At 45.1% G+C, this 23265-nt stretch overlaps 1 long non-coding RNA gene across 1 annotated transcript; it reads right to left on the bottom strand.

Moving 5' to 3' along the window:
• Positions 1–575: 575 nt before the first annotated feature.
• LOC137361207 (uncharacterized) lies at positions 576–15475 on the bottom strand. The gene is made up of 3 exons (XR_010972108.1): positions 15267–15475; positions 11430–12189; positions 576–2984 (listed from the first exon to the last, which is right to left on the bottom strand). It is a non-coding gene; the product is annotated as an uncharacterized lncRNA (long non-coding RNA).
• Positions 15476–23265: the final 7790 nt, after the last annotated feature.

Below are 23265 nucleotides of genomic sequence, written 5' to 3'. Positions count from 1 at the left end.
CAAAACAGTAGGTTAAAGGGTAAGGTAGCAAAGTGTTATGTTACTGGGCTAGTAATATAAGGGCCTGGGCTAATATCCTGGAGATGTGAATTCAAATCCCAGCATGCTAGATTATTTCTATTCCCTTCATTAGATAAAGCTGGAATTGATGAAAAGCTGCTCTCAGTCACGGTGAACATTAACCTACTGTCTTGGACTAAAACCTCATCTGTCACAGAGAGAAGGATAACTGCCATCCTTATCCGGTCTGGCTGAAGAGGTGACTCCAGTCCCACAACAATATGGTTGATTCTTAAAGGGCCCTCTGAATTGGCCGGGCAAGACAGTCGCTCGTACAAAAGCTGTGATGGGCACAGACAGCAATGGGGGTGGGCTCATCGCCGCCTTCTCAAGGGCAGTGAGGTGGTGGGCACTGAATGCTGCACATCAGAGGCACAACCACATCCTGTGACTGAAAGCAGGTAGAGAGATTCAGAAAGAAAATAGAATAGAGGCCTCAACACGGGTGTTTTTACACTGCGTGGCCATTCCCCACTCCCAGACACATCATCTGGCCTGTTTCAATCTTTCCCCTCACTGCTCCGTTGCTAACCCCAGCCTCCTCCATTCACGCGATACATGCACAGTCACTTGGGGGAGCTGCCATCCAGCATCCCTCATTAACATTCCCCAGTAACCCTCCATCCTAAACTCCCACAAAATGCTCATGTGCCTGCTGTGTTATTTCTACCAGCTTCACCAATCCCTTTCCACTCTCAATATGTTGAGGGTTTCCTCCTGCTGAGGTTGTTGTAGAATTTTTTGGTGTTTTTCTCAGACTGAAATTGTTGTTTTATTTGTTGGTGCCTTCTTCTGATTGAAGTTGTTGTTGAAATTGTTGCTGTTTTTCACCTGTTGAGGTTGTTGTTGAATTTGTTGGTGTTTATCTCCTGCTGAAGTTGTTGTTCAATTTGTTGCTGTTTTTCACCTGCTGAAGTTGTTGCTGCATTTGATGGTGTTTTTCACCTGTTGAGGTTGTTGTTGAATTTTGTGGTGACTTTTCCTGCTGAAGTTGTTGCTGCGTTTGTTGGTGTTTTTCATATGTTGAGGTTGTTGTTGAATTTGTTGGTGTTTTTCTCCTGCTGAAATTGTTGATTTTGTTTCCTGCTAATGTCGTTGAATTTATTGGTGTTTTTCACCTGCTGAGGTTTCTGTTGAATTAGTTGGTGTTTATCACCTGTTGAAGTTGTTGTTGAATGTTCTGGTGCTTTTTCCTGCTGAGGTTGTTGTTGAGTTTGTTGGTGTTTTTCACCTGGTGAGGTTGTTGTTGAGTTTGTTGGTGTTTTTCTCCTGTTGAAATTGTTGTTGAAATTGTTGATTTATTTTCCTGCTAATGTTGTTGAATTTATTGGTGTTTTTCACCTGCTGAGGCTTTTGTTGATTTTTTTGGTGTTTTTCTCATGAGCTGATGGTACAAGGACGAGGGGACATAGGTTCTTTTGCCCATGATTTCAAATCTGTGCCCCTCTGGTTACCGACCCTCCTGTCACTGCAAACAGTGTCTCATTACTTACCCTATCAAAACCCCTCATGGTTCTGAACACCTCTATTGAATCTCCTCTTCACCTTCTCTGTGAAGAGGAAGACAGTCCTAACTCTTCCAAACTCTCCAAATAATCTACACCTCCACACATTGCACCCTTCAGGGGATTCCCGAACCTCTGGAATTGCTTGCACATTGCAAGTCATTGCTGTCCATTCAATATTCTTCACAACTAAGGAGGAACAATGTGCTTTGCATTGAGAAACAAGAGGTTCTATTGGACGGTCATGCAGTGACGGCATCTCCGCACTTCAACACCAGAGGAGGCGCAGAGGGAGGTAGAGAGGTCTGCAGAGTGTGACAAGGGGGCTGAGATAGGAGGCTTCAAATTCCCACATCATGCTGTGTACTGTTTACCTACACCTGCTGTTTCTGCTGCTCCCAGGTTATTGCTCCTATTTGGAGGGTAATTCGGGAACCAGTTAATCAGCTTTGAACATCAGCAACTCTTGTTGATATGAAAAGTTTCCAATCAGGTAAATCCTTCAGAGCTTTGGTTTTGCTATTGATTTCGAGCAGATTCAGTTCTGTGCAGCGGACACCGAGCCTCCAGACATTCTCTGGTTCTTTGATGAATCACCTTCAATCCGTGTCCCATGTTTACTGACCCTTCTACCATTGCAAACAGATTCTCCTTATTTACTCTATCAAAACCCTTCCTGATTTTGAACCTCTATATCAAATCTCCTCTTAACCTTCTCTGCTCTAAGGAGGACAGTCCCAGTTTCTACATTACTAATACAGCTGTCCTATGATGGGGAAGGTTTATACAGAGAGGTCTGGCTTAACTATCCACTCACTGGCCACCTGAAATGCTGATTGGTGAAATGAGTTCTCCCCCATGAGTTTCTACAGTCACTTCACATCACATATCTCTCTTTAAAGTACATATTTGTCAACCGTTCCAATCTTTCTGAACATCCCCAAACCCTGCAATAGATGGGACTTTGCAAGTCAGTCCTGTGTCATTCTAATTCTTACATTCAGACATTGGAAAGGAGGATCTGATTTGCTTGGATACACAAGGGTCGTTCTATTGGTTGCCCTTGCAATAACGTCACTTGCACCCTAGATGACAAAGACATGTGCAGGACCAATAGGACTGCAGTGTGTGTGAGAGCGGGACGAAGCTGGAAGGTTGAAAGCACGGTTCACATTCCTGCATCATGCTGTGTACTGTTTACCTCCATCTACTGTTTCTGTTGCTCCCAGGTTACTGCTCCTACTTGTAGGGAAATCCGGGACCGGATTAATCTGCTTCTGGACAACATCAATTCTCGTTGTTGCTGAAAGTCTTCAAACAGTTCGATCACTTGGAGGATTCTTCACTGTTTGAAGCAGTGAATTGTTCTGCTCTGGAATACATTGTCTGAAAGCCGGGTGGATGCAATTGCAACCTTTTCTTTAAAAAAAAAGAGAGACCTGGATAAATTCCTGAATGGGCAATATTTGCAGGACTCTGGGTAAAGAGCAGGGGAGTTGGAATATTTGGAAAGGTTCTTCAAAAAGCTAGCACAGGGGCGATTGGCCGAAGGGCCTCCTGCTGAGCTGTATCATCTCTGGCTCTTTAAATGCCTTTATTTTGGGTCCTAATTGTTTCTTACTCTGTTCAATAATAAATGTAACTTGCCTTGTTCGCCCTGCCCATTACCTGAAGGTTGGCCAGTCCTAGGCAGCTGATTATGGGCACATTGCCCACAATGTCAATGAGCTGACCCAGTCAGTGTCGCTGGACTGGCGGACGGTGCAAGGACATTGCAATAGAGCCAGTGTTGGCGGCGGGGAAAGTGGGCAAGCTGGCTGACTTTTGTCCTCCCCAGCAATGGGCACAGAGGCCAAGTGCAGCGATTTGGGCGCATCTGCAGGTGTGCCCAGCGGATACTGAGCCTCCAGAGATGACCGGTCTGTATGTTTGTTCAGTGAACTGATGGACTGTGGCGTGCATCGCAATTTTAAACATTAAGTATCTCTCTGTCCTTACTGTGCCTATTTAAATGTTTGATCCGATCTGTTTCTCATGTTCCTCCACAGCCCGGTCCAGGAGTGCCCTCCTTACTCAGTGGGGGAACCGGTTGATGGTCGCAGAGGGGACAACTGCGGAAATGCACTGTTTCCAGAATGACACCAACGAGAGTTACATGTACTGGTATCGCCAGCAGAGCGGAGCAGGGTTACAGCTCATAGTGAACTCGATTGGTACATCTGATCCCAGGCCTGAAGAGGGTTTCAAGGAGAGATTTAAAGTCACCAGACCCGATTTTAAATCCTGCAGCCTGAAAATAATGAGGGTGGATCAGACTGACAGGGCGGTGTATTACTGTGCTGCTAGTGATCACAGTGATTCAAACAGGTGCAGGGCTGGGTCAAAAACATACCACCCTCTTATACTGTGAGCTGTTAGAGAGGAAAAGTCAAGTAGGGAAACATGGAAACACAGAAAATAAGAGCAGGAGAATTCCACAGGTTCACCACCCTCTGAGTGTGGACATTTCTCCTCATCTCTGCTGTAAATGACATACCCTGTATTCTGAGACTGTGACCCCTGGTTCTGGACTCCCCAGCCATCGGGAACATCCTTCCTGCTTCTAGCCTGTATAGTCCTGTTAGAATGTTAGAGGTTTCTACGAGATTCCCTCTCATTCTTTTAAACTCTAGTTAAGATAGGCCTAGTCGGCCCAATCTCTCCTCATACGTCAATCCTGCCATCCCAGGAATCAGCCTAGTAAATCTTCTTTGTACTCCCTCCATGGCAAGAACATCCTTTCTCAGATAATGAGACCAAAACTGCACACAATACTCCAGATCTGATCTCACCAAGGCTCTGTATAACTGCAGTAAGAAATCCTTGCTCCTGTACTCAAATCCTCCTGCAACGAAGGCCAACATACCATTCGCCTTCCTAATTGCTTTCTGCACCTGAATGCTTGCTTTCAGCAACTGGGGTACAAGGATCCCCAGGTCTCACTGAACCTCCCCTTTCCCAGTCGATCACCATTCAGATAATCATTTGCCTTTCTGTTTTTACAGCCAAAGTGGATAACCTCACATTTATCCACATTATACTGCATCTACCATGCATTTGCCCACTCACCCAACTTGTCCAAATCTTATTGGAGTCTTTTTGCATCCTCCTCACAGCTCACATTACCCCGAGCTTTGTGTCATCTGCAAACTTGGAAATGTTACATTTAGTTCCCTCACCCAAGTCATTAATATATATTGTGAATAGCTGGGGCCCAAGCACTGATCCCTGTGATATCCCACTGGTCACTGTCTGCTTCCTGGAAAAAAGACCCGTTTATTCCTACTCTCTGTTTCATGTCTGTCAACCAATTTTCAATCCATGCCAGTATATTGCCCCCAATCCCATGTGCTTTAATTTTGCACGCTTACCTCTTATGTGGGACCTTATTAAAAGCTTTTTGAAAATCCAAATACACCAGATCCACTGGTTCTCCCTTATCTATTCTACGTGTTAAGTCCTCAAACAACTGCAGTAGATTTGTTCAGCATGATTTCCCTTTCGCAAACCCATGCTGACTTGGTCCAATCCTGTTTATACTTTCCAGGAGAGATCATAAAGTTAACCGTTCATGGATGGAGCTTTGAGAAGTTTTCCAAACCCAGCAGAGTGTGGGATATTCCAATAGATTCTAAGTGCTCCCTGAGTGACAGTTCAATATCCAAAGACTCATTTCAGTACTTTCCAAAGCAGAGGAAATAATCTCCAGAGAAGTTGAAAATCATACAGAACAGTAGAGGCTATTCGGCCCATCGTTCCTGTGCCAACATTTTGAAAGATCTACTTGTTTCATCCCACTCTACACTCTATCCTCAATGGGTGGCAGATATTTCCTGTTCAAATATACATCCCAATCTCTTTTGAAAGTGACTGTTGAATCTGCTTCCTCCATCCTTTCAGGCAGTGCATTCCTGATCAGAATAACTCACCAAGTTAAAGAAAAAACTCCTAATCTTCCCTCTTCCTCTTTTGTGAATCCTTTAATTCTTGTCCTCTCTTTACCGACCCTTCTGCCACTGCAAACAGTTTCTCCTTATTTACTCTGTCTAAACCCTTCCTGATTTTGAACCTCACTATCACATCTCCTCCTAACCATCTCTGCTCTCCGGAGAACAGTCCCAGTTTCTGCATTACTAAAAGTGCTGTCCTGTGATTGGAAATCTTTATAAGGGGACGCCTTGTTTGACTGTCTGCTCACTGCGCTCCTGAGATACCGAGCGGTGAAATGAGGTCTCCCCCAGGAGTTTCTACAATCACTTCAGGTGAGATATCTCTCTATAAAGCACATCTAGAGTCATACAGTTACACAGCACAGAAGCAGGCCATTCTGCCCATCCTGTCTGTGCCGGCCATCAAGGACCTGACTATATTAATCAAATATTGCAGCACGTGGCCCGTAGCGTTGTATGCTATGGCGTTACAAGTTCTCATCTAAATACTTCTGAAATGTTGTGAGGGTTCCTGCCTCTCCCACCTCTTCAGGCACTGTGTTCTAGATTCCAACCACCCTCTGTGTGAAGCATTTTTTCATGAAATCCCCTCTAAACCTCCTGCTTCTTACCTTAAATCTATGCCACCTGGTTATTGACCCCTCCAAGAACGGGATAAATGTCTTCCTAACTAACCTATCAGGACCCCGCATAATTTCAAAAAAGACAATAATGTAACCCCTCAGAATGCTCTGCTCTGAGGAAAACGACCATAGTGTTTTCAGTCTCTCTTCACAGCTGAAATGCTCCATCCCAGGCAACATCCTGGTGAATCTCCTCTGCACCCTCTCCAGTGCAATCACATCCTTCCTATAGTGTGGTGCCCAGAACTGTACACATTACTCCAGATGTGGCCTAACTAGTGTTTTATACAGCTCCATCATAACCTCCCTGTTCTTATATTCTATACCTCGGTTGATAAAGGCAAGTATCGCATGTACCTTCCTAACCACCTTATCTACCTGTGCTGCTGCCTTCAGTGATCTATGGACAAGTACACCAAGATCCCTCTGACACCCTGTACTTCCTCGGGTCCTACCATCCATTGGATATTCCCTTGCCTTGTTAGTCCTCCCAAAATGCATCACCTCACAATTCCCAGGATTAAACTCCATTTGCCACTGCTCTGCCCATCCTACCAGCCCATCTATATTGTCCTGTAATCTAAGGCTTTCCTCCTCACTGTTTGCGACACCACCAATTTTTGTGTCATCTGCGAACTTACGTAACATACCTCCTATATTCACACTTCATTCATTAATGTACACCACAAACAGCAAGGGTCCCAGCACTGATCCCTGTGGTACACCACTGTTCACAGGATTCCACTCAGAAAAAAAACCCTCGACCATCACCCTCTGCCTCCTGCGAAGAAACCAATTTTGAATCCATTTTCCCAAACTGCCCTGGATCCCATGGGCTCTGACCTTCCTAACCAATCTCCCATGCGGGACTTTATCAAAAGCCATGTAGACTATATCAACTGCTTGACCCTTATCTATACATCTAGTCACCGCCACGAAAAATTCAATCAAGTTGGTATATATGTCAACCATTCCAATCGTTATGCATATTCCCAAACCCTGCAATAGATGGGACTTTGCAAGTCAATCCTGTGTAATTCTATTTTTCACACCCACACATCGGAAAGAAACATCTGCTTTGTTGGATACACAAGGAAGGTTCTATTCGTTGCCCTTGCAATGACGTCACTTCCGCACTGCATCACAAAAGCAGGCTGTGCACCAATAGGACTGCAGTGTGTGAGAGCGGGACGAAGCTGGAAGGTTGAAAGAAGGGTTCACATTCCTGCATCATGCTGTGTACTGTTTACCTCCATCTACTGTTTCTGCTGCTCAAGGGTTACTGCTTCTACTTGGAGGGAAATTCAGGCCCCAGTTAATCAGCTTTGAGACACAATTCCTGTTGATATCGAAGGGCTCCAATCAGTTAGAGATTTACTGGTTTGGTTTTGCTGTTGAGGACAAGTGTCGTTATTTAGCACCGCTGCAGTTGTGCCCAGCGATTCTGGGAATCAGCACATGACCCCTGTGCTGGGGCGGCAGCGAGCTGATCGACTGTGGTGTGCATCGTGAGCTTTACCATTAAATCTCTCTCTCTCTCCTTATTGTGTCTGTTCTCTTTGACCCGATCTGTTTCTCATGTTCCTCCACAGCCCGGTCCAGGAGCGCTCTCGTTACCCAGTGGGGGAACCGGCTGACGGTCGCAGAGGGGAAAACGGTGGAAATGCACTGTTTCCAGAATGACACCAGCGACAGTTACATGTACTGGTATCGCCAGCAGAGCGGAGCAGGGTTACTGCTCATAGTGACCTCGATTGGCACCTCTGATACCAGCCCTGAAGAGGGTTTCAAGGAGAGATTTAAGGTCACCAGACCCGATCTTAAAACCTGCAGCCTGAAAATACTGAGGGTGGATCAGACTGACAGGGCGGTGTATTACTGTGCTGCTAGTGATCACAGTGATTCAAACAGGTGCAGGGCTGGGTCAAAAACATACCACCCTCTTATACTGTGAGTGTTCGAGAGGAAAACTCAAGTAAGCAGAGTTCATAAAGACAGCTGTTCATTGATGAAACTTTGCAGAGTTTTCCATCAACTTTCAGAGTGTAGATATTTCCTGTTCAAATATATTTCCCAATCTCCTTTCTAAGTTACTGTTGAATCTGCTTGCTCCATCCTTTCAGGCATCGCATTCCTGATAAGAATAACTCAACAAGTTAAAAGAAAAATCTCTTCGTCTGTGCTGGTGTTGTCTGTGTGAGTCTGCATCTGTATCTTACAGCTTGCAAGCAGCTCTCAAAGTGATAAATGGATGGCTTGGTTCTGCTGAAAGATAGAGCTATCAAAGTCCCGATGGATAGATACATCTTATTATCTTAGAATATCACCCTGTACCATTTAAACTGAACATTGTTGTGTTTATCACAAATTTTACCCAACCTTGATCATCAGGTTAGCAATCAAGTTACTGCCACTTATCATCGATATTCCTAATCACAGAATCAGAAAATTGGAACAGTACACAAGAAGGCTTTATTAACTGCTCTCTCAACCTGTCCAGCGCCAACCATGAATAATGCTTGTGGTTAATCTGCGTATCAGTATCTTTTTATTGACAAACCGCTAACTTATCCATCTCATTTTCAGAAATTATATTCCGATATCCCTCGGTAGAGCAATCCCCACCTTCCTGGAATGCACTGTCTCATAACTGCATTCAATTCACGTACTTTGGTCTAACGAAGGCGCAGCAGGAACTCCCAGGCGCTGGGGCCGGTCTTTCAGCTGAAACTTGGTCCAACTGGTGGAGGGTCCATCAAGTTGAATGAGACTGTCACTGGTGTCACAGTGAATCTGAAGAATAAGGTTTATCTGGCATCTCTCAGCTCTGTACTCTCTGAATTAAACTGTGTTGGGTTCCAGCACTAAGCTAAACAGGGCACTGGTATGGAAGGCTGCATTCTGAAGAGGCAGGCTTCGGAATGCAGGATTTGCTAGATGCCAAAAAAAAAACCAGGACACCTCGTTCAACTTCTGGTATCCTTGTAGACCAATAATGTCGTTGTTGATGATGGTAGCCTTTGTAACAGTAGTTGTTCTGTTCCAGGACGGGTATTCCAGCAATGATGCTCAGCATAAAGCTGCTGGATTGGCGGAAAGAGCCACCTGGTTCAGTGATATCCTTGAGGGAAGGGATTTTGCCTCCCTCACCCAATCTGGACTCTCAGTGACTCCAGACCCCGGCAGCAGTGCTGTTCACCCTTCACTGCCCTGAGGAATGGGCCTAGTCAGCCACGCAGTTGCATTCAAGAAGAAGTCTGCTCAAGAGCGGTTAGACTTGGAAATAAACGTAGCCCTCGCCAGCCCTCATCCCGTAACAGAACAGAAATAAACCAATTGCGGTTACTTGATCTACAACAGGGCCCAGGCATGAGGTGTGGAAAGCACCAAAATGTCAGGCCCAAAGTCCCTGTTCCTCCCAAGCAGGCAGCTCTTGTCACATGTCATGTCTCAACTTAATCCCAAAATGTTCCTCACTGAAGGAAATCTATCAAATCTGGATATGGATGGATTAATACCACGAGGCAAACACAGTCTTAGGGCCCCTATTGAATAAAGAATGACCGGTGTCTCATTGACATACTTCCACATGTCATGTTAAACCTCTTCAACACTGACCTGTTCAGATGATAACCAGCCTGCTCTTGACAGAATTCCCTGGTGTACCGGGAGGAATTTGTCCCAGGGCAGTTACTACTCCAACACAGCCATATAAGTAGGGTTTGCTTGACTGGAACCCTGTCTGCAGTGAGAATGCACCCATAGAGATAACAGATAAGGTTCACAGACTCCCAATATCTTTGTTGTCACGTTTCATATGCCAAAGGGTGGAGAATAGTTTTACTTTTCTTAAATAAAGGCAATGATGTCAAGTTGTTCCTTTCTGATCTGTCCACATTTTAGCATCACAGAAAGATTCAACACAAAGGAGATCATCCCGTCTCTGCTTGCTTTTGTGAAAAATCTATCCAGTTAGTCCCACTCTCCTGCCCTTTTGCCCTAGCCCTGGAAATCTTCTGTTCCAAGGATCTATCCAACTCCCTGTTGAAAGCTGAATCCCATTCCACTGCCCTTTCAGGCGATGTGTTCCAGATCTTTAATACCCGTCCCAGTCAGAATCATTCTCCTCGTCCCGCTTCTGCTTCTTTTACCACTGACCCTAAATCAGCGCCTTCCTGGTTAGCGAACTTCCTGCCACAGAAAACAGCTTCTCCCTGTTCAATTTATCAAAACCCTTCCTGATTTCCAACACCACCTTCCGCTGGGTCCCTTAACTTTCTCTGCTCTGATTATAATTCATTCCGATTGCCTGGAAATTGCACTGAAATCGACAAACTTCCCTTATCAAGATCTGTTGGCCCGTAACTGGCTTCAGGGTTTGCCATGACGAGACTTCATGGTCAAGTGAAACACGGGATAGACCAGAAGAGAAAGATAATATTTTAGACCGTATGTGCTGTGATGACACAATGACCTGACACTGCAAACACGCAGGAACCACTTACATCAGAACATTAGAAAATAGGAGCAGGAGTAAGCCATTCGGCCCGCCGTGTCTGCTCCTCCACGTAATGAAGATCTTGAGGATCTGCTACCTTCACTCCACTTTCCCGCCATATTCCTACATCCCTGGATTCCCTTGGTGCCTAAAATCTATGGATCTCATGTCTTCAATATTTTCAATGACTGAGAATCCAAAGCTCTCTGAATTCCAAAGAGTCATAACCCTCTGAGTGAAGACATTCCTCCTCATCTAAGTACGATAGACGACCCCTTATCCTGAAGCTTCGACCCCTTATTTCTAGGTTCTCCAGCCAGGGGGGAAACAGCCTCTCAGTGTGTCCCCTGTCAAACCCTCTCATCATCTTGTACGTTTCAAATGGATCACCTCTGATTCTTCCAGAGAATAACAGCCCATTCGACTCAATTTCTCCTCATTGGGCAGCCTTCTCCTCCGAGGAACCAATTGAGTGAACCTTCGTTGCAACCTCCTCTGAGGCAAATACATGCTTCAGAAGATAAGGAAAGCAACACTCTATACAACACTATAGGTGTGTTGTTACCAAAGTCCTAACTAGCTGCAGAAGAATTTTCTTACTCTTATGTTTCAAACGCCTTATAATAAAAGCTAACATGTTACTCGCCTTCCTAATTCCTTGCTGTACATTGATGTAAAATTATTCTGGTTCATATACACGAGTCCCTCTTGCAGTATCAATAATGAGAAGAATGTTGCTATTGAAATTACTCACCCTGTTGCTCGACCACTTTTGCTACAGCCCCAGATATTTTCAGATTGGACTGGAGTTCCCGAAATCTACAACATGCCGTCATTTCTTTTTCTTGGCTTTTATTAAGTGGAAGACTTTTAATGGGCTCCCGGCGCTAAGATTTCCCCCAGTCTTTACGGATTCGAGATGCTGTGCACATTTCCAACCTGCATTATGCGAGTGAAGTCGAAAGTGAGATCCTGAGCTAATGTGCTCTCTAATTATTGAAGCAAAATTGCAGGGATGCAGATCAGAAGTCTTTTCCACGTGCCAACAAGATAGTAACCCTTTACTTGCAGGGTCCAAGATCGAGCAGCGTTATAAAACTCCCAGTCGGCACCCTGTCTCGAAATTCCAATGTGAGGTGAATGCACATAACCAGGAATGAATTCCAACTGATGCATCTTAGATCCAATAGTGTTAGTGGAGGGGTGGGTGGGGGAGGGGGGGGAGTTTCACTCCATTTGTCACCATCTGGTCATCTTTGCACATGGCAATAAATAATACTACATCTCACTGGAAGTAGGTAGCATTGATCACACTCCGGCTGCGACTCGGTAACGCCAGAAGAATGATCCAAATGGTGAATGGTGATGAAAATTATTCAGACTTCATCGTATTCCCTCTGCGGCCGCCAGAGGGCGCGATCACTCGCTGAATGGAAATTCATTGTCTGACATCTGCTCGAATTCCATTTGCAGCTACGAGATCTGCGGAGTACTGCGCCATCTCCTGGTGGAAACTGAGAATGACCAGATAATCTGTTTTAGTAAAGTTGGTTTAGGGATGTCTATCGCCCCAGATAACCCTCGAGAATGCCCCTGTTATTCTCCGAAATAGTGGCTATGAGATCCTTCCCATCTGCAGTCGGGACCTCGTTTTAACATCTCAGCCAAAATAAAGAGAGTACCTCGGTGCTACACCTCCACACGGTGCAGCACTTCCTCTGTCCTGCACTGGGGGTGTCAGCCTCGATTTTATGCTTAAATCTCGGTCCGGGGACTTAAACCCACAAACCTTTGACTCAGTGCCGAGGTGCTCCCCACTAAACCACGTCTGATATATAAAGACACATCAGAGGAAGTGGTCAGTCATACAAGATGCTTTGAGGTTCTCCCATCTGTGGAGATGATGAATACTGCATGGCCTTTTGAAACAACCAGCACTCTGTAGACTAATCAGGAAACCAAGAGTCGGATACACATTTTTTGATGAGGTAACAGAGAGGGTTAATGAGGGTAATGCTGTTGATGTGGTGTACATGAACTTCAAAAAAAGCGTTTGATAAAGTACTACATAACAGGCTTGTCAGCAAAGATAAAGCCCATGCAATAAAAGGGGCATTAGCAACATGGATACAAAGCAACATGGAACAGAGTAGTGGTAAACAGTTGGTGTTCAGTCTGAAGGAAGGTATATAGTGGGGTTCTCCAGGGACCACTGCTTGTCTTGATCGATATTAATAACATAGACTTGGGTGTGCAGGGCACATTTGCAAACTTTGCAGTATTGTGAACCGTGAGGAGGATGGTGATAGATTTTAAGAGGACGTTACATCAAGCGACAAGATACAAGTGCTGAAAACTATAGCAACAGGACGCGAAATCCCGGTCATGACAAATTCGAATCAAATTTTCTGTGAATGCAGAGTTTAATTCGTCTCCCCCCGTGGAAGAAACGTCAAGCGAAACTGCCGACAGAGTCCGTTTCTGGAAGACATGTTCCAAGTCCCAAACCTCCTGTTCACAGGTCAGCACGAGCGTGTAATTAAACAGCTGCAGTTTGCATTTATATAGCGACTTCACCGTCCCGAGATAAACGGCCCGAATAGCGTAAATCTGCCAACTATTTGACACAGAGTTACAGCAGAAATTGTTAGGAGGTGTGGGCCAAAGCTGGGAAGATTTGGAGGAGAGAGATGTGGAGGGGCTTTGGGAGGGAATGGCAGACCTGAGGTCGCTGTCAGAGGAAGGAGCGGCTGTGAAATGAAGAAGCGATTAGGATTAGCGGAGCAATAGCGCCACCTACCGCCCATCGATCGTCAATGCAGCCAATTTCGTTAATTCAGTACTGAGGGAGTGCTGCATTGTTGGAGGGTCAGTACTGAGGGAGTGCTGCACTGTCAGAGGGTCAGTACTGAGGGAGTGCTGCACTGTTGGAGTGTCAGTACTGAGGGAGTGCCGCACCATCAGATGGTCAGCACTGAGGGAGTGCTGCACTGCCCGAGGGTCAGTACTGAGGGAGTGCTGCATGTCAGAGTGTCAGTACTGAGGGAGTGCTGCACTGGCAGAGTGTCTGTACTGAGGGAGTGCTGCATGTCAGAGTGTCTGTACTGAGGGATTGCAGCACTGTCAGAGGGTCAGTACTGAGGGAGTGCTGCTCTGTCAGAGTGTCAGTACTGAGGGAGTGCTGCACTGTCAGAGTGTCAGTACTGAGAGAGTGTTGCACTGTCAGTGGGGCAGTACTGAGGGAGTGCTGCACTGTCTGAGTGTCCGAACTGAGGGAGTGCTGCACTGTCAGAGGGTCAGTACTGAGGGAGTGCTGCACTGTCAGAGGGTCAGTACTGAGGTAATGCTGCACTGTCAGAGGGTCAGTACTGAGGGAGCACTGCACTGGCAGAGTGTCTGTACTGAGGGAGTGCTGCATGTCAGAGTGTCTGTACTGAGGGATTGCAGCACTGTCAGAGGGTCAGTACTGAGGGAGTGCTGCTCTGTCAGAGTGTCAGTACTGAGGGAGTGCTGCACTGTCAGAGTGTCAGTACTGAGAGAGTGTTGCACTGTCAGAGGGGCAGTACTGAGGGAGTGCTGCACTCTCAGATGGTCAGTACTGAGGGAGTGCTGCACTGTCAGTGGGTCAGTACTGAGGGAGTGCTGCACTGTCTGAGTGTCCGAACTGAGGGAGTGCTGCACTGTCAGAGGGTCAGTACTGAGGGAGTGCTGCACTGTCAGAGGGTCAGTACTGAGGAAGTGCTGCACTGTCCGAGGGTCAGTACTGAGGGAGTGCTGCACTGTCAGAGGGTCAGTACTGAGGAAGTGCTGCACTGTCCGAGGGTCAGTACTGTGGGAGTGCTGCACTCTCAGAGGGTCAGTACAGAGGGAGTGCTGAATTTGCACCTGAGATTTTAAACCAGCGGCTTGTCTGCCTTCTCAGGTGAGACACACTTTATCCCTTGGACTGTGTCCTGAGGCAAATCGCAAAGAAACAGGCCATTCGGCCCAACACATTCATGCTGGCGTTCATCCTCCGCACGAGCTTCCTCGCTCCCGTCTTCATCTCACCCCATCAGTAGATCCTTCCAAATCTCCCCCACCCCATTTGTTTATCCAGATTCCCTCTTGAATACATCTCCGCTATTCACCTTATCCCACTCCCTACATCCTCCCACTCTCTGGGTAAAGAAGTTTCTCCTGAATTCCCGATTTTATTTATTAGTGACTATCTTTCTATTGATGGTTCGGAGTTCCTGAGTCCCCCACAAATCTTTTGCACGTCTACCCTATCAAAAACTCTTTCATAATCTTAAATCCATCCATCAGATCACCCTTCAGCCTTCTCTTTACAGCCCTTCCTGATAATTATAACCTCTCAGTTCTGATATCATCCTTGTCATTACTTTTTTGCCCCTTCTCCTGTATCTCTATATCTCTTTAAAATGAATACCAGAACTGGGAAAAGTGCTCTAACTGTGGTCTAAGCTAGATTCTATACAAGTTTAACATGACTTCTCCTCGCTCTATAATGTCCAGTGAACATTTAGAAGCAGCAATAGATTCCTACTTTGTGCCATGTTTGCAAAAGGACAAAGGGAAATGTACTTACTTTGATGACTCCATAATCGCCTTTCTTTGAAAATGTTTTGTGTCCATATCCCAATCCTTCATTCAACGTCCGCCTTTATTGTTAGAAATGTTTTGAACCTCTTCAACCCAGAACCTCGCGTTACCTTCATCTGAAGAGCAAGCAGCATAAGAACCGAACAAAAGAGTAAAACCCTCAATGTTAGAGTTGAGGACCAGGTGCATGGGCGATGGGTGTTGGTGTGCAGACAGATCAGCTGAAATGATAACAGCACCGCAACAGAACACCTGGGAACTTGCACACCCCTGGTTTGGCAGACCTGGGACTCTCTGAGTGATAGGTGAAGAGATTGCAGTGTGCACGATTTACTATATACATTAAGTGCGTTCTGTTTGTGGACCCGTAGCCGGTGCTTCCTGAGATCCTGCAGGTTGTAGAGGGACAATGCAGGTAAAGAAAAGCGTAAGGAACGGAGGCAAGGATTGGGATAAGGGGTGCAACAGAGGGAAGGAATTGAGAGGGACAGAAAGAAAGTGAGAGAGAAAGAAAGAAAGAGTGAAAGAAAGAAAGAAAGAAAGAAAGAAAGAAAGAAAGAAAGAAAGAAAGAAAGAAAGAAAGAAAGAAAGAAAGAAAGAAAGAAGGAAAGAAAGAAGAAAGAAAGAAAGAAAGAAAGAAAGAAAGAAAGAAAGAAAGAAAGAAAGAAAGAAAGAAAGAAAGAAAGAAAGAAAGAAAGAAAGAAAGAAAGAAAGAAAGAAAGAAAGAAAGAAAGAAAGAAAGAAAGATTCGAGAGTGGCTGAATGGCCTCCTCCTGTTCCGGTGTAACAGGTTCAAGAGGGGCTGAAGGCCTCCTCCTGTTTCTGTGTAACATGCTCCAGAGGGGCTGAATGTCCTCCTCCTGTTCTTGTGTAACAGATTTGAGAAGGGGATGAATGTCCTCCTCCTGTTTCTGCGTAACATGTTCTAGAGGGGCAAAATGTCCTCCTCCTGTTTCTGTGTAACAAGCTCTAGAGGGGTTGAATGCCCTCCTCCTGTCCCTGTGTAACAGACTGGAGAGGGCCTGAATGTCCTCCTCCTGTTCCTGTATTACAGACTGGAGAGGGGCTGAATGTCCTCCTACTGTTCCTGTGTAACAGGCTCGAGAGGGGCGGAATGTCCTCCTCCTGTTCCTGTGCAACAGACTGGAGAGGGGCTGAATGTCCTCCTCCTGTCCCTGTGTAACAGGCTCGAGAGGGGCTGAATGTCCTCCTCCTGTTCCTGTGTAACAGGCTCGAGAGGGGCGGAATGTCCACCTCCTGTTCCTGCGTAACAGACTGGAGAGTGGCTGCATGTCCTCCTGCTGTTCCTGTGTAGCAGGCTCGTGAGGGGCTGATTGTCCTCCTCCTGTTCCTGTGCAGCAGACTGGAGAGGGACTGAATGTCCACCACCTGTTCCTGTGTAACAGACTGGAGAGGGGCTGAATTTCCTCCTCCAGTTCCTGTGTAACAGACTGGATAGGGGCTGATTGTCCTCCTCCTGTTTCTGAGTAAAAGACTGGAGAGGGGCTGAATGTCCTCCTCCTGTTCCTGTGTAACAGACTCGAGAGGGGCTGAATGTCCTCCTCCTGTTCCTGTGTAACAGACTGGAGAGGGGCTGAATGTCCTCCTCCTGTTTCTGAGTAAAAGACTGGAGAGGGGCTGAATGTCCTCCTCCTGTTCCTGTGTAACAGACTCGAGAGGGGCTGAATGTCCTCCTCCTGTTCCCGTGTAACAGACTGGACAGGGGCTGAATATCCTCCTCCTGTTCCTGTGTAACAGACTGGAGAGGGGCTGAATGTCCACCTCCTGTTCCCGTGTAACAGACTGTAGAGCGGCTGAATGTCCACCTCCTGTTCCAGACAATCAGGTTTGAGAGGGGCTGAATGGCCTCTAATTGTGCTCCGTAGCTCTAACTAAATTTCAGCACCTCAGTCTCAGCTGCCGTCACGAGGTGAAGTCCTCGGGAGCCGTTTAAGCGGTGGGGACTTGGAAGTTTTGCGTTCCTCTTTTTTGTATGAGTGTCTATCACTGTGGGGACAACAGGGACACGGTGATAAAATCCAATGCAACCTCCGTACAAAAACCTCGCTCAACACACCTGGTGGAGGATCAGCAGAAGAGCAGTGACAACAGAGTAAACGAGTCAACATGGCCCAGGATTATGGCGGGAACTGGGCCCTTTTCATCTTAAAGATGTCTCAGAATGGTCCAGCCTTATAACCTAGAACATTCCTGTGGAAAAGAGAACAGCAGTGTGTCATTTGTGTGGAAACTGGTTACTCTTTAACCCTTAAACCCCACCCTGGTGTCCAGGGACCAATATTGATCCCTCAACCAACATCACAAACAATGATCTGCTCATTAATCTCACTATTGTTTGATGGGACTTTCTTGTTACAATATCAGTTGCTGTGTCTCCCTGTGTGACCACTTCCTGAACAAACTGCTTCATTGGCTGTAAGCTGCTTTGTGCGTCCTGATTGTCTTGACCAGTGCTTCCTAAATGCTGAGCAGGTCACTTTTAGCAATCAGTTTCCGACTGGGTTGATGTAACGTGATCTGCTGACGTGCTACAACACACCACTCAACTTCGGGGCCGGCACCAAACTGACGGTGTTAGGTAAGAAAAAGGGACATTTTTTTCCCACTCCCTTCATGTCCAGCTGTTTGTATTCCAAGCTTGTTCCCCCCAACCCTCCACGGGCAGTTTAAAAAGTCAGGCTGATGACAATGGCCCTTCTTTCTGATTTGCAAAGACCAGTCCAATATGACCCTCGCCTGTAAACCACCCCGTCCTGTCTCGTTCAGTTCCAAGGGGAACATCTCCCGGGTCTGTTCATGACTGAGTTTCGAGCATCGTGCAGCAGAGATAGCTTACTTCGGCGATGGGACCAAGTTGACAGTGTTGGGTAAGGCGACTGTGTATTTCTGTTCCTCCTATCGATCAGACTCTATGTCTAGTTAAAAAATCACCAGGAGTAATGTTCAGATATTAGATACATAAAAGGGTTAACTCATGAGGAATGGTTACTCAGACGAAGCTGATAATCCCTCGAATCTAGAACATTAAGGTCTGATATAATGGAGGTGTTTTGAGGTGTTGGATAGATAGAAAGAGAAACTGCTTCCTCAGGTTGGGGGGAGCTCAGAATAGTTTAAATTATTGCCTTTCAGGGATGATATCAGGAAGCACTTCTTCACACAAAGGGTAGTGGAAATGATGGATTCCACCCCCACACCATAAAAAACAATCTGCTGAGACTGGGGATCAATTGATAAATTCAAATCCAAGATTGATAGAGTATTGCGTATCGAAGGTTACAGAACCAAGGCGGGAGTTAAGATTCAGATCAACCCTGATCTGATTGAATGGTGGAACAGGCTCGAAGGGCTGAATGGCCACCTCCTGTCCCCATGTTCCTACGACCTTTACGGTCATTGACATAATAGGAACTTCAATGGAACAGACTTAACAATCTAAGGGGATTGAGGGGGATTTTGTGACAGCCCCATATCAGTGTGCTCCAATAGCGAAGCATATTTCGGAGATGGGACCAAACTGGTTGTTTTAGGTGAGTGAATGCATTCCTAATACTGGAAAAGTTGATTCAATTTGGGAATTCACGTGGGGTGGTCGAAAGAGTGAAAATATAGAAATTTGGTGAATTTCTTTCGTCTGTTCAGGTTACAAGGGGAGATCTACAACTGCCGAATTTGTTTCACTGTAGGGAAGGGGTTTGAGTGGATACAGAAGGGAGGGTCTCTAAAAGAAACAGAACAAACAGCGATGTAGATACAAATAGAATGATTGCACTTGTGAGAGAAGAATATGAGGACACAGAGATAGAACGAAAAATGTCCAATTGCATCGTTTAGTATGCAGTTCTGGTCTGCATATTATCAAAGAAATGATGTAGAGGCTCTGGATAAGGTAAATCAGAACAGATTAACAGCTGTGCTGCCCAAACTGGGAAGTTATAACTATTGGGGAAGGTCGGACAGACTGGAACTCCTTTCTCGAGAGCAGTGAAGTTTGAGGGGTGTCCTGGTAGAGGTCTGTACGATTTTGAAAGGGGTTTCGATAAGGTAGACACACCGAAGTTTTTTCCACTTGTGGGGAGACCAGAACGGGGAGAGCATAAATGTCAGATAGTCAGTAATAAATTCAGTAGGGAATTCAGGAGAAATTTCTTTACCCAGACAGTGGTGCGAATGTGGAACTCACTACCACAAGGAGTGGGTTTAAAAAAGTAGATTGGATAAAAAAAATTGGATTAAATGAAGGGGATGAGAGGAGTCTCAAGTGGAGTGTAAACACTGGTATGGAGCAGATGGGCTGAATGGCCTGTTTGTGTGTTGTAAATTCTCTGCAATTCGAAATATTCCCTCTTGGCCTCGAGCAGCAATGGATGAAACCATTTTGAGACACACTATTTTCAAGTTACTAATCGAACTGGTGAGCTGTCCATATCCAGTGGACAATGAGGTGTCAAGGGCCTCATGACCTTTCCTCATTCACCAGGATAATACCGGAATCAAAAGAGTTTAATTTATGACGATGTGTTGTTTAAAGTAGGGTTACAGTAAATTGAGAATTGGAGATTCAGGAGTGATCCAATTGATGTGTTTAAGATAATGATAGGATCTGATATTTCCTCTGGTGTGATGGGTCCAGAACAAGAGAGCAAAACCTTAAACTGATAGCTAGACCATTCAGGAATGATGTCAAGAAGGACTTGTTTACAAAATGCCCCGTGGAATCCAGAAATCTCTCCCACAGAAAGCTGAGGGGGTCAATTGAAAATTTCAAATGTGTGGTTGATTATTTTTTGATCGGCAAAGATGCTAAAGGTTATGGAACCAAGAAGGCAGGTCGAAGGCGTTAAGGTACAAATGATTAATAATCTAATTAAATGTCGGAATAAGCACGAAGGGCTGAATGGTCTACTCCTGTTCCCCAGTTGCTATGTTCCTTTGGACAAAATTTCCTTATACTTGTCGGTTCTCCCTTATTATGAGGGGCTACTTCGGGAAAGGACTCAAAGACAGGTAATGTTTTAATACATGAGTTTATCATTGTGCTCTGGTGAGATTTATTATTTCGGAGCTGGTACTAAACTCACTGTTTTAGGTAAGATTATGTTTGCACATGTAGATATTTATATATGTAAACATCTCTTTTCATCTGTAAGTCTTTCTATTTCTTTATCTATCAATGGACCTATCTATTTGTTGGTCTGTGGATCCATCTGTCTGTCTGTTTGTCCATCTACTTATCTATTTGTCTGTCCATATATCTGTCTACCCATCGTTGTATTTTGGTATTGTTGTTCAGTGCAGTGCGGGCGGGTATACCAACCTGCTACATTTTGGGGAAGGGTCCACGTTGACGATTTTGGGTGAGTTCAGTTTCTTTGTTTTCAATGAAGCAAGGGTCACCTGTAAACATCTTGCAAGAAGGATTGAATGAATAATTGTGAGGGACTTGCAGAAAATCTCCTATTGTCAGGACTGTCACGGTGGATAACTGACTAACAGGTACACATGTGGACGGGGCAGACAGTCTTGGGAATTCTGAGAGTTATAACTGCAAACTGCCTGGTTAGTCCACCAGTTTACATTAACTTACGGTTAGCTTGCGTTAACCAGAGGCCACTATCAAATATTAAGGAATGGGGCAGTGAGTTTCCTTTCTTCCAGAAGAGAGTTGGGGAATGTTTTTGTGATGTGAGGTGATGATGTGGGAGCAGGGGATATTCAACCTGTGTATTTTGGAGATGGCACTAAATTAACTGTCCTGGGTAAGTGAGATGTTAGTCAAATATGTCTCTTAGTAGCATTGAAACCGTCGACTAGTTTACTCTCTTCAATTTAGAGAAAGGAGAGAGAATGTGAAAACAGGCAAAAGAGTAAGCATTGCATTGAAGAAGCAAGAATTTAAATAGCTAAATGGAGGAGATTGGAGGAGGGCTGGTGAGAGAGGAATTTGCAACCAGAGATCATGGCTGATCTGATGTTGGCCTCGATCCCTCTTTCCTACCTGCTCTCCATAATCCTTGGCTCCGCTCTCCATCTCAGTTTGAATGCATTCACGGACTCAGTCTCCACAGCGCTCTGGAGGAGGGAATTCCAAAGATTCACGACTCCCTGATAGAAGAAATTCCTCCTCCACTCCGTCCTTAATGAGCGACCCCTCATTCTGAAACTGCGCCCTTTAATTCTACATGGGAACATCCTCTCAGCATTTAACCTGTCAAGCGCACTCAGAATCTTAGAATTTCCCAGAAGATTATCTCCCATTCTTCTTCACTCCAGATGGAGAGCAAACAGCAGACAGAACTGGAGGGAGATGGGAAATTAGATTTAAAACAATAAAAAAGAGACAAAGACGAGGAGATCAATTGTAACAGAATATAAGATAAAGAGCAATAGGGTGGAATAATGAATATAACACAATACAAAATGTTCCAACTATGTTCATTAACTATTGTGTATCGAGTTAAAGAAACGCGAGTTCTGATACAAAAGTGTAACATTGCGTCAGGCAACGATGGTTATACTTTTGGGGGTAATTCAAAACTCATGGTTTTAGCTAAGTGATATAGAGTCGAATTAGCTCTTTAAAGTAAAGTGGGATCAGAGGGCTGCCTGGTTGAAATTTAAAATTATTCAAACCTAGTTGCGGAACTGAGAACCTTATATATAAACATACACCTTGTATTCGTGTTCAGACTTCATGCATTACTTCCGAGCCCCATATGGAATATTTCCTGAAACAAACTAGAGACGCATTGTGCATGTGGAAATCGACATGTGATAAGTACCTTGGATATCAGAGGTTGAACGGCCTAATCCAGTCCCTAATGTAGCTAAATCGGCGTAATACGAGTTGATGATAGGAGTGAGGGACAGGGACAAATACGTGCCGATCAAGAGATTTAGAATGAAGAGTTGAGGAAGCTGGAAAGCACCTTCGTTGATGAAGGATTGACGAGGAGTTGAGCAAGGGAGTTAAGCTGAACCTCGATGAATCGCTGGTTAGGTCCCAGCTGGAGAATTGTGGGTGTCACATGTTAGGATGGATGTCAAGGCCTTAGAGTGGTTGCACGAATGATTTATTCGACTGGTTCCAGCGATGAGGGTCTTCAGTTGCGTCCAGAGAGTAGAGCAGAGAAAGTTTAGGGGGGATTTGACAGAGGTGTCCAAAGCAATGAAGGCTTTGGACACAGTACATGCTCAGAAACAATTTCCAATGCTCGAAGCGTTGGTAAACAAAGGGCACAGAGTTAAGGTAATTGACGATATAAACAGGGCTGATATGAAGAATAAAACAATTATGCGGTGTGTTGTTATCTGGAATGCGCTGCCTGAAAGGGTGTGGAAACAGACTCAATAGTAACTTTCAAAGGGGGACTGAACAATTACTTGAAGGGGAAATTATTTCTACTGGTGGATGGGTCAATAAACAAAGGTCAGATATTTAAAATCATTGACAAAAGATCTACAAGGACAATTACTAGATTCCTTTTCACTCAGAGTTGTCAGAATTTGGGACACTCTAACTGAAGCAGAATGCTGACTCTATGTTTAAATAGAAGTTACAGGAACATAGGATCATCGGTACACAGGAGCAGGAGTAGTCCATTCGGCCCCTCGAGTCTGTTCTGCCAATCAATGCGATCATGACTGATCAGTGACCTAACTCCATCTACCCCCATTGCCCCATAATCCCTTAATAGCTATGGTTAACAAAAATCTATCAATTTGAGATTTAAAATTGACAATTGTTCCAGCAGAAGAGAGTTCCAAACTTCTACCATCCTTTATGTGAAAAGATGTTTTCTAATTTCATGCCTGAAAAGTTCTGGCTCTAATTCTTAAACTCTGTCCCGTAGATCTAGACTGCACAACCAATGGAGATCGTTTCTCTCTATCTACATCATGTATTCCCCTTAATATCTTGAAAACTTTGCTCAAACCACCCTCTAACCTTCTCTTTTCCAAAG

Source organism: Heterodontus francisci, unplaced genomic scaffold (genome assembly GCF_036365525.1).
Source record: "Heterodontus francisci isolate sHetFra1 unplaced genomic scaffold, sHetFra1.hap1 HAP1_SCAFFOLD_349, whole genome shotgun sequence".
Lineage (NCBI taxonomy): Eukaryota > Metazoa > Chordata > Chondrichthyes > Heterodontiformes > Heterodontidae > Heterodontus > Heterodontus francisci.
This window is presented reverse-complemented; position numbering and strand designations above follow the sequence as displayed.